Consider the following 15308-nt stretch of genomic DNA (forward strand, 5'->3'; position numbering starts at 1 on the left):
CTACAGCAGCTTTTGCATTTTGACTGATTATCAAAATCAACAGGACTGAAGTTTTATTCCAACCAAAGCCTGAGACAGAATATACTCAAGATTTAAATGTGATGATTGACAATAAGCCACTCAAGTGGGTTGGATTATTTAAGTATCTTGGGAGTACAATAAACTTTAAGAGCACTCTTGATGATGAAATTAATGTTACAATATCCAAGGCTACAAGTGCTGAGCCAATAAGTAGATGGATAATGTGTTAAAGGAAGACCCATCATTATGTGTAAGGATAAGGATAAATTAAAGCAATCACTAAAATTTCTACAGCTTAATTTGACATCTTGGGAAAGTTATTGTTTAGATTTATCTACTTGGTGTAAAATGTCATGATGCATCAAAACAATGAGTTGAAGCAACAGAACAATAAAAGAATTATATCCTGTAATCACAAACATATTTGTCCAATCCCAAGCAAATTTATTTTAAAACTTTTTTTTCTTAAATCCTCTCCTTCAAACACTTACACAAATCAATGGTAGTAACCATCATCATCATCATTTAACGTCCATTGTCCATGCTGGCATGGGTTGGACAGTTTCATCAGGGCTGGCAATCTTGAAGGCTGCACCAGATTCCAGTCTGATTTGGCATGGTTTCTACAGCTGAATGCTCTTCCTAATTCCAACCACTCCAAGAGTGTAAAGGGTACTTTTATGTGCCACTGGCACAGATGCCATTTGCGTGAAAATGGTATCTGTCACAATGGTGATTTTATTTGACTTGATGAGTCTTTTTCTCAAGAAGCACAACATAATGCCAAAGGTCTTGGCCATTGCCTCTATGAGGCCCAACACATGAAAGGTGCTTTTTATGTGTCACTGGCATGGGTGCCAGTTATGTGACACCAGCATCAGCTATGATTGTGATTTGACTTGGCTTGACGGGTCTTCTCAAGCACAGCATATCATCAAAGGTCTCAGTCACTAGTCATTGCCTCGGTGAGGCCCAAAGTTCGAAGATCATGCTTCACTACCTCATCTCATGTCTTCCTGGGTCTACCTCTACTACAGGTTCCCTCTACAGTTAGAGATCAGCAATTCTTTACATAGCTGTCCTCATCCATATGCATCACATGACCATACCAGCACAGTTGTCTCTTTTGCACACCACATCTGATGACTCTTATGCCCAACTTTTCTCTCAAGATACTTACACCCTGTCGAACATGCACACTGACATTGCACATCCAGCGAAGCATATTGGCTTCATTTCATTCAAGCGTACGCATGTCCTTGGCTGTCACGGCCCATGTTTGACTGCCATGTAGCATAGCTGTTCTCACACAGGCATCAGACAATCTGGCTTTCACTCTGAGAGAGAGACCCTTTGTTGCTAGCAGAGGTAGGAGCCCTCTGAGCTTTGCCCAGCCTAATCTTATTCTCACAGCTCTGCTCTGCTCTTGGAGTATCCAGAACACAACAGAAGTTAAAATGCCATTGCCCTCTATGTTACACCCTCAAGTGGAATTTGAATTGAACACTTAGCAATATGGAGATCCAGCTGCTTATTGTGTGAAAAGGGAAACTGGTGGTGGGGTGATACTGTAATCCAGTAATGTCTGCTTACTTTTAAATGGATTGAATCATAGAGTGATAAGTGCTTTTGCCACAAACTCTGTGCAGTACCTTTAGCTTAAAGTATAACAATATGACTGAAGGAAAACACTTCAGAAGAAATACTCAGCTTACTAAATACCACTATGCAAGAGTTTTATATAATTAATATAAGTTGAAAAACTTTGATTAGCTGAGATTATCCAATCAATTAGTAGACAAAAACTCTCACTAGAAGTGTTAAAAATCTAAATTAAAAAGCTAGATAAGGGGAACAACTACATTAAGATCAGTTGATTGAAGTTTTCTGACAATGTTGGTTATAGAGATTGGAGTGCAGTGGATTTCTTCTTTAAAGGACAATACTGCACTGTCTAAATTGACAACAACTCATATAGTTTTAAAAGTGAAAATGCTGCTGATCAAGTATCTTCCCTAATAAATTAAAACAGCAGCCATCGCAGGAAACAAATTCCATATTCTTTCATTCACCTATAATATAGAATTTATTGTTGTTGTTGAGTAGCCCCAGGTCAGGTCTGATCAAGCAATTTTATGACTCCAAGCCAAATGACTACAGAATGAGACAATTGGATGTGACAGATTGGATGCTGATGATATGGCATGACTGACTAGACATTCAACCTGTTTTGGCAACAGTACATTTTGGTGCTGGAGGAATAGATGCACACACATATGCAAGTGCAGAAATATACACATACAGATACAAAGTGTGTGTGCGTGTGTGTGTGCCTGTGAGGGTGAGGGTAAGAGAGAAAGAGACATTACACATGCAAACAAACATAATCTAGATCAGTGGTTCCTAAACTCTTTCAGGCTGCCACCCACTTGGCACCTACGTTGCATTCCTAGTGACCCCTCGACCACTCACTATCACCACAAACATAGATCACTTTCTGCAGCAAATTTAAAACAACTGTATTTCACAAATAAAACTTAACCTAGTTAACCCATTATTTTATTGTTTTTACATCCATTGTCCCCATTTAGCCACACCATTATCACCCCACTTTTTTCTGGATCTTGGGAACCAATGAAGTAAAGGATGACCACACACATAAACAGAGAAAAAGAGAGAGAGAGCAAGAGAGAAACATTAAAGTGTCTTATGTTAAATAAATCAATGTCCAACTTGTGATGCCAAATAGGTGGTACCAAAACAGCTGTGCCAAATTGTCCCATACCCAGAAGACTATGTTTTAGCCAGTTATATCATATCATTCCAGTTACACCATGCAGCTATGTAACTGAGACTCAAATTGCACACTGTGAGTGTTTAGATATGTTGTACTCTCTCCATTGCTTGCCCTGTCTAATTATGTATACTTGTTGCTATTACCATATTTCTAACAAACTATAACCAAGTTTGGTTGTTTTTTTTTGTATTCTATGTAAAAATGTTAAAGTAACAGACATGGCTGTGTAGTTAAGAAGCTTGCTTTTCAACCACTTGGTTTCAGGTTCAGTTCCACTGTGTGGCACCTTGAGTAAATGTCTACAACTGTAGCCCTGGGTTGACCAATGGCTTGTGAGTGAATTTGGTTGGAGGAAACTGTGTGGAAGTGCATCATGTGTGTGTGTGTGTGTGTGTGTGTGTGTGCATGTACATATGTCTTTGTGTTTGAATCTCCCCCCCACTCCACTCACTGCTTGACAACTGGTGCTGGTTTGTTTATGTCCCTGTAACTTAATGGTTCAGGAAAAGGGACTGATACTATAAATGCCAGACTTTAAAATATGTACTGTGTTTGAATTTCTTGAGTAAACCATTCAAGACAGTGCCCCAGCATGGCCACAATCCAATGATTGAAACAAGTAAAAGAAAAAGAAGATGGCATTATGTATCACAAAACTCACTGAATGTGGAAGGCTGTTTTTCATTGATGTGTATATGAGACCATTATTTTACAAAGGATGAAGGCTTTAAGGATTAAAATGGGGCTAATGAATTGCCATCAACAGAGTACACATCACACCAGCTGGAGCAACTCCTCTCTCAACTCCAACCAGCACTTCTATTTGGTTTTGAGGATTTGCTTTAGTTGCTTTAGTTACCACACTAGGCCTCTGGGTTGGCAAGGGAGCTCTTTGTTAGGCATCTAGGTGGAATGTGACTCAGAATTCAGAGCTGTAACAAATACTGCAAGACATAGGATCCAGTAGTCTGAGGTTTATTGCACAAACTGTCATATTATCTCTCTTTATGAATATATGAATACCTGCTGTTCTGATTATGATAAAAATGATGCTGAAAATTTTAAGCCATTAAAATATTTTGCAGATAAAATACTAAAAAGATATGATTTCATGCCTCATCATCGTTTAATGTCCGTTTTCCATGCTAGCATGGGCTGGATGGTTTGACTGGGGTCTGGGAAGCCAGGAGGCTGCGCCAGGCTCCAGTCTGATCTGGCAGTGTTTCTACGGCTGGATGCCCTTCCTAACGCCAACCACTCCATGAGTGTAGTGGGTGCTTTTTATGTGCCACCGGCACAGGGGCCAGAGGGGGCTGGCAAAGGGCCACGATCGGCTGGTGCTTTATACATGCCACAGGCACGGACAAATCAAATGATGAATAGAATCATAATGATTTCAAATTGTGGCACATGGCCAGCAATTTTAAGGGAGAGGGTATGTCGATTACATCAACTCCAGTGTTCAACTGGTACTTATTTTATTGACCCCTGAAGAATGAAAGATAAAGTTGACCTCAACAGCATTTGAACTCAGAATGTCAAGCTGAAAGAAATGCTGCTAAGCATTTTGCCAAATGTGCTAATGATTCTGCCAGCTTGCTGTCTTGGTGAATGGAATTGGAATCTTTTCAAGTATAGGTACAAGGCAAGAAAGTTGATGGGGTGAAGGAGGTTGGGTGATTACATCGACTCCAGTACTCAACTGCACTTATTTCATCGACCCTGAAAGGATGAAAGGCAAAGTCGAACTCGGCGGCACTTGAACTCTGAATATAGAGCTAGAAGAAATGCCGCAAAGTATTTTGTCTGGTGTGGTAGCAATCCTTCTGGTCGCCACCTTCGTGAGTGGAATGGAATGGCAATGAAAGCAGGAGCAGATTGCAATTTGAAGCAGTGATAAAGATTGAATTATGCCCCCTTGCATGGTAGCTCTTCACTACAAAATCACAAGACGACACTCCACCACGTCATTTAGCCTAAAAGTTTACAGATGGCCAATATGGTGTTGTCTAATATCACTTATTTCTTTTGTCTCACTTAATTCTTTAATGCTATTATTTTTTTCATTCTCTTACTCCTCTCGGAGTCTCCCTTAAAACCGGGGAATACGAAGGAACCCAAAAAAATGCCTCCGAATAACATCGGAATCGGAGTTTTTTCAAAGCAATACTGAAAGAAGAAAAAAAGGAAGAAAAAGGAGGAAAAGGAAGAACCAAGGAGGTATCTCAGTAAAGAATATAAAAAAACAATTGAGGAGTTTTGAGGTTTAAAGTGCACAGACATTGTATTGCAGACGACGAGCCAGAAGTAGTTTTCTGTTGTGACAAGCAGCAGCCATTATTTTTACATCAAACAACAAAAACTCATTCGGGTTCATACATACACACACACACACACACTTGCCTTTCTGTCTCTGTCTCTAATAAATATATTCAAAGACAGAGAGAGAAGAGAACAAGATATTTTTTGTTCTCTTCTGAATCTCACACAGTTTAGAGTGTCACTCCTTCTGCAAACCCTCCTTCCAAAATATATATACCAGATAAGGTGAGTACAAATATTTCATAACATTACAAACCATTATTTATTATTTTCCTGTATACATGCCTTTTTTTTTTTATGTCACTCCATACTGTTTCATCCTGTACCGTCTTCGATGTCTTTGTTAACCCTTAATGGTTAATAAAGAAAACATTATTGGTTATTGTCGATTGTTGTTTGCCCCCTACCCTCATCCCGGTCCACCCTGATTGGGTAGACCTGGCTGTGAGCAAGAGGTATTCCAACCATGACATCCAGTCTTTTTATGACTACATTGGCCAATGTGTTTTTTGCTATTTTACTTAAGGTGAATGGTGATTCGATTTACGGAAGATTTAACTGTTATTTCTTGGAAATCGAGCGACCACTTAGAAGCTCCCTATTTGGTCCTGTCACTATATCAGAATTCCTCCGAGTTCAACTTTGTCATTCCATTCTTCGATTGTAGAAGAGGGGTTAATTTAATAAAGTACCATGTCAGGTATTTGGGTATCGATTTTAATATTCGGCCATACACCCTCCTCACAAAAATATGCGTGGCCTTGTGCCAATTTTTAGAAATCATTATTAGTAACAATTCTTTGATAAAAGCGTGAACATTACACAATCTGACCACCATCAGTACCCTCATTTATAAACCCTTAAGTTTCGCTTCTTTGTCAAATTTAATACGTACCGTAATCTTTCGCAATCGATGTTTGCTTATTTGTAATGTATTGTTATGCTTGTATCTTTGTGGCAAATAATTGATGATTATCGATGTTTTTTTTTAATTCTCATCAGCGTTGAAATCATAATTTCAAATTCCATGTCTTCTTTTCTCAATAATTTGTTCCTTGTAGACAGCGTGGGAGAAAAGATGAGAAAATCATACGAATTTCATTCATTGTCGATTTTGTTTGCATCAAGGGATTCTATTTCGACCTAAATTTTGTCTCGTTATGTATATATATCTTTTTGCTATAACAACAATCTGTTACTATATCCTGACAAATAATTGTCTAACCATATGCATGCAATTAAATAACACAAGACACACATTCTCTCATACACACATGCACACATAGTTACTTACATAGTCTAACGATAATAGATATTATCAGTGGCTTTCATATTCATTGTTGATTACCAAACGGAGACCCTATGGACGAAGAATATTTGCAATCCTTAAAATAACCAGTTACTAAAAACAAACCAAATAATTATGATATTTGTTAACCTAAAGTTAAATAATATACCATGTAGTCTAAAGTTATTACTCACTATAAAGTGTACCTTTATATAAACTGATGATAGACAGATGATGACCTTAATTGAATCATTGTTTTTCCTTACGTCTCACCTTAATTTTAATGTCAACATTTAAAACCTTTATTTAAGAACTTCACATTCGTCAAAAATCGATGCCGTATTCATTTCTTCTTTTCAACGTTTTCTTGATTTTTATAATAATGAATGAGAAATAGTACTATTCTGTTATATAGTGTTGTTTTCTCCGTCTGTCTGTGTCTCTGATTATCATATTCTAAAAACAATGAGGTAGTGTTATTGGCTTAAACAAACTCACATACGTTTACAGATTGCGTATGATATATGTGATATGGTGTTAATTAACTTTTTGTTGCACTAAATCACTAACAGTGACAAGAAAAAAATATGTAAAATTTTGGCGAGAAAGGAACTGTTGGCCTTTTAGGACAAGTTTAGGTCGTTTTCAACGGATGTTTATATTTGCCACCTACATTCTTTTGTATAATTTATGTTCCAAATAAAGTGTGGGAGTGCGCTACGTGGTCATTTGATTTGCTAGAAATAACAGATTTTGCTAGAAATTTCTCTCAAATCACATCTTACCTCTTAAGTCTTGTGAAGTTCTCTGGATACATTCTACCCGAAACAAATTCAGGGTTAAGCATAGGCGGGTGGAATAGTAAACACATCATATAATAATATATATATGTTTAATGATCAAACTTCCTGCTCTTGTCATTTATGTCATTTCCTTGTATATGACAATTAACTACTTTCCTTAATTTTCGATTTTACAAACTCTAGAGAACAGGGTGGTTGTAATATAAATAGATAAAAGGATAGTTAAAAGCGCCAAGACAAATACCAAATGCAACAGAGATTTTTTATGTAATGTTTTAGCTTGTGTGACACAGGACTGTGTCCTAAATCAGAAGCTGAAAGAATGTAAACTAAAGATTATGCGTATTAGTTTTCGTTTTGTTTTGCTTGTTTGCATATAGTTGGATATATGTCATCGAATCGATGCTGTACACATGTACAGTTTTTTTTTTGCAATCGTTAATCACACGCACTAATATAGATTATACCCTTATGAATGTGATTGCTCTCCCTTGAAACAATAACAACAGCAGTAACATCAACACCAGAAACTATACAGCTTAGTGTATATATATATATATATATATATATATATATATATATATATACATACATATATATATGTGTGTGTGTGTGTGTGTTTGTGTGCTGTGCATTAAACTTGCAGTTTTTCAGTTACCTTATAATTTCAGCTGGTTATTATTTCTGTCTGTCTGTTTGTCTATCATTATTGTTGGTTGTGCGGTAAGAAGCTTGTTTCCTAACCACATGGTTCCGTGTTCAGCCCCACTGCGTGGCACCTTCTACTGTAGCCCCGAGCCGACCAAAGCCTTGTGTGTGGCTTTGGTAGTCGGAAAATGAAAGAATCCCGCCATATATATATATATATATATATATATATATATATATATATATAATATATATATATATATATATATGAATAAATGAAAGAATGGATAAACATAGGATAATTCATTCACCTACTTAAATATATATATATATATATATACATACATGTGTATATATATATACATATGTGTATATATATATATATATATACATATGTGTATATATATATACATACATATGTATATACATATGTGTATATATACATACATATATATATGTGTATATATACATACATACATATATATATACATGTGAATATATATACATACATATGTATATACATATGTGTATATATATACATACATACATATATATATATAAGTATATATTTGTGTCTGTGTTTGTCCCCCACCATCGCTTGACAACCGATGTTGGCGTGTTTACGTCCCCGTGACCTAGCGTTTGGGCAAAAGTGACCGATAAAGTTGTAGACTTACAAAGAATAAGTCTTGGGGTCGATTTGTTCGACTTAAGGCGGTGCTCCAGCATGGCCGCAGTCAAAATGACTGAAACAAATCGTATATATATATATATATATATACCTACACACACACACACACACACATTTAGTATTGACTATTGGAAAGAAGACTACTCAGTACCACAACAATAGAAATTCATATATTTTATTTTGGTCGAATCAGTCTGTTGCTCCTTTCAGTTTCGCCCGTGGGTGTGCAGTCTTCAGGCAAGTTACGACTGATCTTTTTAAATTTCTTCCAACCACTTAAAAGTACTTAAAATATTCACCAGATTATTCTAAAAAGAAAAAAAAAAAGTAGTCTTTTTTTTAGAAATTAATAATAAAGAAGTTACATCAATGTAGTAAATCTGTAAGAAAAAAAAAATCTGGTTAAAATTGAAATACTTCAAGTGTGGATGGAAGAAATTTAACAAGATTCATTCCGACTCTTTCCTGAAGACCCCGTGCATTAACGGGCGAAACTCGAAGTAGCAAGAGACTTAACTCGAACAAAACAACACGCACACATACAACATATACATACACGTGTGTGTGTGTGACTAGGTTAGTTCACTTATGTTTGTCTTGCGTTTTGGTCCACTTATTGCTGCTGACACTACATTTAATGAACGTCCATGTCAAGGAGAATGCATTTAACCTGCTAGAAATGGCAGTCGAATCTCCTTTCAGATTATGCGCCCTGTCCTAATAATCTTTAATAATAGTAATAATGTAAAGACGCATTGGTTATTGTGATCTGGGGTACACGTTGCACGAAAGTAGATACACTGTGTTTCTTCACAATCACCGAAAAGTAATAAAAAAGATAGAACGTGGCGGTCACGGTAGAGCGCCTTTGATTATAAATTAGTTGGATTCATGGCTAATCTAGGGCTAAACTGATTAAATTCGTTTCTCACCTAAAATTATATATATATATATATATATATACTCGTGACATCTCGTACTTTTTACCTATTAGCATGAAAGTTGCGTCTCACCTGTATTTGGATTGTAAAAAAAAACCAAAAAAAAAACCTCCATTTATGGGGTTGATAGTGTTAGCGATTAACCCCAGATCAGCTCTAAACAAGCAGACGCATGATAAGACACTCTAGCCGTAAATGTTCAATATGTCTTTCTATTTTAAAGACTGTAGATTGTGTGATTTGAGCTGGGAAGGTAAAATAGATTATATTAATAAGTTTCTTTCATTTCATTCCTTCCCACCTTCCTAATGGTTAAGTATATTTTTGAGCCATTGCTTGGAATAGCTCATCATTAATGGTTTTATCTGTATATCATCTTCACTGTAGTTTTAAAAGAATTCGTTATTGATTCATTCTTAGATTCGATTTTCTCCGTTTTGATAAGGCATATATCTTATAATTTTAGTTTCCTAACTTAGCAGTTCGGCGAGAAAGGCCGATAGAATAAACTTTGGGATCGACACATTCGACTAAAATCCTTCAATGCGCTGTATGTATAAGAGATAATGGTGTCATTGGGACCCAAGGTGTCAGGTAATGCTGAATAAGTGCTATAGACAGACCATAGTTAAGTTCCAGGTTCGGTGATTATGCGAATAAGGGGTTCAACGTTGGTCATACGACAGCGTGTGTATATAAAATATTTTTTCACAATGAGATAAAAAAACCAAGGCTGTGTAGATTTTAGAACATTTATAGACCTTCTGTCTATAAATGTTTTAAAATCTACACAGCCTTGGCTTTTTTATCTCATTACGAAAAAAATTTATATAACACACATACACAAGAATAAGAACATAAATGTGAAACAATGGGTTAATATAGGGCGTAACAAATATCAGAAAATCAAAAAAAAAAAGTGTGTAATAGGTGTAAAACAACTTCCTATGAACGAATATGAAAGAAAAAATTCGCGCACGCGAAAGGGGGGGGGGAGAGGCCTCGGAAAATTCACATCGGGAAGTTCCGAAAGCGTCTGAGGGGCTGACCCGGCACCAAAACAAAAAAAAAATAGTGTAATATGTGTAAAACAACTTGCTCTAAACGAATATGAAAAAAAAAATGCGCTCTCGAGAAAGAGGGGTGGGGGAGAGGCCTCGGAATATTTATATCGGGAATTTCCGAAAGCGTCTGAACCGGGCACAAAAACAAAAACAAAAACAGCGTAATAGGTGTAAAACAACTTGCTCTAAACGACTATCATGAAAAAAATGCGCGCTCGCGAAAGGGGGGTGGGGGAGAGGCTTCGGAAATTTCACATCTTCAGTCCACGGCCTTTAAACTAAGAAAAAATAGTGTAATTGGTGTAAAACTACTTGTTCTAAACGAGTATCAAGAACACACATGAATCATAAACTCCGTATTTCGCAAAAAAAAAAAAAATAAAGAGAAGAAATTCTGGAAAAAGTGAAGAAATGTTGGATCTCCGCCATGTGAATCAAAATACGTGTCAGAAACATCTTGAAATACTACAGAAATTATGTTACGAAAATGATAATGTATACATACCTCTTTGAGTGGTCCATCGATAATGATGATAAAGAAATGAGTTGGATTTGAACTCAGAATATTGACTAACACAACTACATACTACAAGACTCAAAATATTCAGCCAAGTCACCACCCTTTAACTAGCAATAATAATAACATCAATAACATAACAGCCAAAAGATTTATTTGTTCTGAAAATAACAATCATAGTAAATAAATATGTTCTTTAATATTCACATTCATGTGCACAGTTAAACACACTTACATACAAACAGTCACGCATGCATAATACAGAACGGAACACATAAATGAAGGATGCATTACTTAGTATATATTACATCTAGAGAATTTTGATTAATAAGTCAAATATGCAAATTATAAAGATAATTAATTGCTTTACTAAACAGTGTTGTAAAGGTGAAAAAATAAATTTGGGAAAAAAATACACGCCAAAACTAATTAATAAAGGATAATTAGGGAAGGATTGACACAAAATAATAATTTTTTCTGTCTCTTTTTTTCTGATAAATGCATCTTAATAAGTGAGAAGAATTGCATATATCTGAACTATTTCAAAGAAAAGCATAAATTTAATGTTTAAAATAGCTTTAACCAAGGAATGAGATCCAACATTTCTTCACTTTTTCCAGAATTTCTTCTCTTTATTTTATTTTTTTTTGCGAAATACGGAGTTTATGATTCATGTGTGAGTGTGTGTTCTTGATACTCGTTTAGAACAAGTAGTTTTACACCAATTACACTATTTTTTCTTAGTTTAAAGGCCGTGGACTGAAGATGTGAAATTTCCGAAGCCTCTCCCCCCCCCCCTTTCGCGAGCGCGCATTTTTTTCATGATAGTCGTTTAGAGCAAGTTGTTTTACACCTATTACGCTGTTTTTGTTTTTGTTTTTGTGCCCGGTTCAGACGCTTTCGGAAATTCCCGATATAAATATTCCGAGGCCTCTCCCCCACCCCTCTTTCTCGAGAGCGCATTTTTTTTTGTCATATTCGTTTAGAGCAAGTTGTTTTACACATATTACACTATTTTTTTTTTGTTTTGGTGCCCGGGTCAGCTCCTCAGACGCTTTCGGAACTTCCCGATGTGAATTTTCCGAGGCCTCTCCCCCACCCCCCTTTCGCGTGCGCGAATTTTTTTTTTCATATTCGTTCATAGGAAGTTGTTTTACACCTATTACACACATTTTTTTTTTTGATTTTCTGATATTTGTTACGCCCTATATTAACCAAACAATGTGGGGGAAAAAATAGTACTCGAATACCGGATAGAGTAATATGCTTTTTAAATCTACAAAAACATCGCAAAAAATCACACAAAAAAAATACTGCTACTCAGAGTTTCACGTTCCCGTTCGCCGGACAGATACTTAATAAAGTGTGTTTAGTATCGCCGCATTCTAATGACTGAAGCAAGTGAAGAATAAAAGATATAAGCGCCATAATATTTTGGCTAAATACAGGCGAGATCATGATGTAAATTAAAATTTGTGTTGACTGGACAAACGGTGTGGCAAAGTGAGAGTTGATTTAACTCCAGAATATATTTTTTTGAATAACTCCAGGAGCAATAAAAAGTAAAAGTTGACCGACAGAGTATTTGAACTCAAAGCCACGTAGCATCGAACTAGATAGATGACACAAAGCAATGTAACCCGACTCTCTGGCCGTCTGTACTTATTTCCTCGTCACCCAAATTAATCTAAAACCTTTTAATCGTGTAAATCTTAGAAGACAAATAAAAGTAATCAAATATTAATAGTAATTTCGTACGTACATATATATAAATAATACATATGTAACATAATGAATATCAGATTTGGAAACGGTACATTGTTTCAGTAGCCCTGTAAATTAAGTTTTAGAAGAAATCATTACAAAACCAGATTCGTGCTTCGCTGATTTTATTTTGTCATAACTTTCTGAAAAATGCGTATTTTTTAACAAAACTTCGCGGAGATACAATTTCGACGATGTAGCTTATGATTGATTACGTTGATTAAATTCAGAAAGGGAAGAATTTGTTTGAGTTTTCGATCGTCCCTTCCGCTTCCGCCACTACTTCGTTTCTACCTGTTTACTTAACTTTAGCGGTTTTCCCCGCCTCTTTTTATAATCAGATTTATGTTTGGAACATCAACCTTACTAGTCTCGACTCACCAAAACGTATTCCAGCAAAATATCATTTTAAAAGTGCATTTTAAAGAATTATAACGAAAGTTGGAGGGGAGATCATAATCTGAAACTCTGTGTGTGTGTATATATATATATATATATATATATATATATATATATATATATATATATATATTTGTGTGTGTGTATTTCATGTTTTCAACAGAATCGTAATCTACAACATCAAAGACATACCTCGGCGAAATTTCATAAAAAAATAAACACGCATTTTTCAGAAAGTTATGAAGGAACATAACGTGATGGTGGCGGTAGGTGGGGGATTTGTGTTATGCCGAAATACTGTGGTTGACGTCAACGGTGATGGACTGTGGAATCACTGGAATCAAAAATAGGTCCGACTAGGTTGTTTTAAACAAAATATCGATATATATTGCAAGTGATTACTGATCATTGTTATTATTATTATTATCGTTTTTTTATTTTTATACATCGTCCAGTTTTCGAACCAAATCAAGTTAGGAGACTTCCACCTCTTTACGACGGGAAGTCATTCGTTATAATCTTTATTGCTACATATTTCTTCATGATGTGTAACCGAACTTAGACGTACTTGAGCTTTTGTAGGTTAACGAATTGAATAATAGTTCATATTACAATTGTCACATCTGCAATCAATTATACCCTAATTGATACTGTTTTTTGGGGGGTTTTTTAAACAGTTTTTGTCAATTTCCATAGTTAGGATGTCAGAGCCCCAACGTTGACCGATCAGCCCAATTCAGTTTTGTGTTAAAGTGTGAAACATGACAAGTATGTCTAGTTGTCATTTGTCGACAGTTTACAGTTTATAAACCATATCCATTTAATTCATGACACAGTAATTGCTCATCTGAAAAGGTAAAACCTGTTTTCGCTTTTCAGTGCATGAATAGTTGGACTTTTACTTTATATAATTTAGCTGTAGTTGTTTTTAACTTCTTTAGCAGTGAAAATTGCTATTGGCTTTACATTTATTATGAATAGTAAAATTTGTAAAATAAGAGTGTTTATAGCGGTGAGTTGTGAAATTTTGGGTAGGGCCTCGGATAATTCAAGAACGTGTGTTGCAAGCAAATTTTTTAATGCTTTGTTTTCACATCTCACTGTTTATTCACGTGTGTGTTTTTTGAAGATCTTACATTTACTACTTTATAATTATTACCCTTACAAATAAACAACTTAGCAGAGCCCATTTTTTTTTTTTTTTGCAAGTGGTATTTGTAAGGAAGAAGACACCATAACTTAACGTAAAAATTCAAGGACTGTTCGATTGGCAACTGACATCGTACAAGTTTGGTTAACCGTGCCTCTGTTTAAATACAGGAGAGATTCTAAAAATATATGTTGGTAGAATTTAGGATTTACTTTGAGGGAAAAAAGTTCAAAAATCCAATTATATTTGTTCCCTTTTTCACGTGATAGGGATTAATGAAGGCATGTGGCTGAATGGTTTGGTTTGAATATTTGTCTCACGGCCGACGATTATGAGTTTGATACCTGGCAGCATGATATATCCTTGAGCAAGACACTTTATTCCATGTTGCTCCAGTCCAAAATGAGTTGTATCTGTAATTCAAAGGGCCAGCCTGGTCACATTCTGTGTTAGATTGAATCTCCCTGAGGACTACATTGAGTGTATGTGCCTATGTGGAGTGCTCCAACATAGTTCATTTCATAAGCAGGCTGCTCCATTGATCAGATCAACAGAAACCTACATCGCAACCAACAGAATCTCAGTTAGGGATTAATTTGAAGGTGATGAAGCAACTGTTACTAGTAGATCAAGCAACCACATATTCTGCTTTTCCCTACTTGCATGGTTGGATGGGTCCTTCCCAATGCAGTGTTCTGCTATTTGTTGCATTCCTTTGTTATTTTCTTTGTAAATATTCAGCATTTTCACATCAGCTTTTACCACCGACTTCCACTCTTGTCTTCCTTCAGTCTTAGTCTCCTTCTACATGTTCTATCAAGAATATTTATCATAAAGCATTTTAGTTGGTACACTGTATCAATTCAGTTGCATCCATTGAATTATATGGTCAGGAAACCTGAA

The 15308-nt window shown here is 35.7% G+C and overlaps 1 protein-coding gene across 1 annotated transcript in view; it reads left to right on the forward strand.

Annotated features, from left to right (window-relative positions):
- Nucleotides 1–4762: 4762 nt before the first annotated feature.
- The window catches only part of LOC115216332 (Golgi-specific brefeldin A-resistance guanine nucleotide exchange factor 1-like), a 102872-nt gene continuing 92326 nt past the window's right edge, over nucleotides 4763–15308 (forward strand). The window contains 1 exon segment of the mRNA XM_029785554.2: nucleotides 4763–5365. The gene's annotated coding sequence lies outside the window, so the exon portion shown is untranslated.

The sequence above is a fragment of the Octopus sinensis genome, linkage group LG10 (assembly GCF_006345805.1).
Source record: "Octopus sinensis linkage group LG10, ASM634580v1, whole genome shotgun sequence".
Taxonomy (NCBI): domain Eukaryota; kingdom Metazoa; phylum Mollusca; class Cephalopoda; order Octopoda; family Octopodidae; genus Octopus; species Octopus sinensis.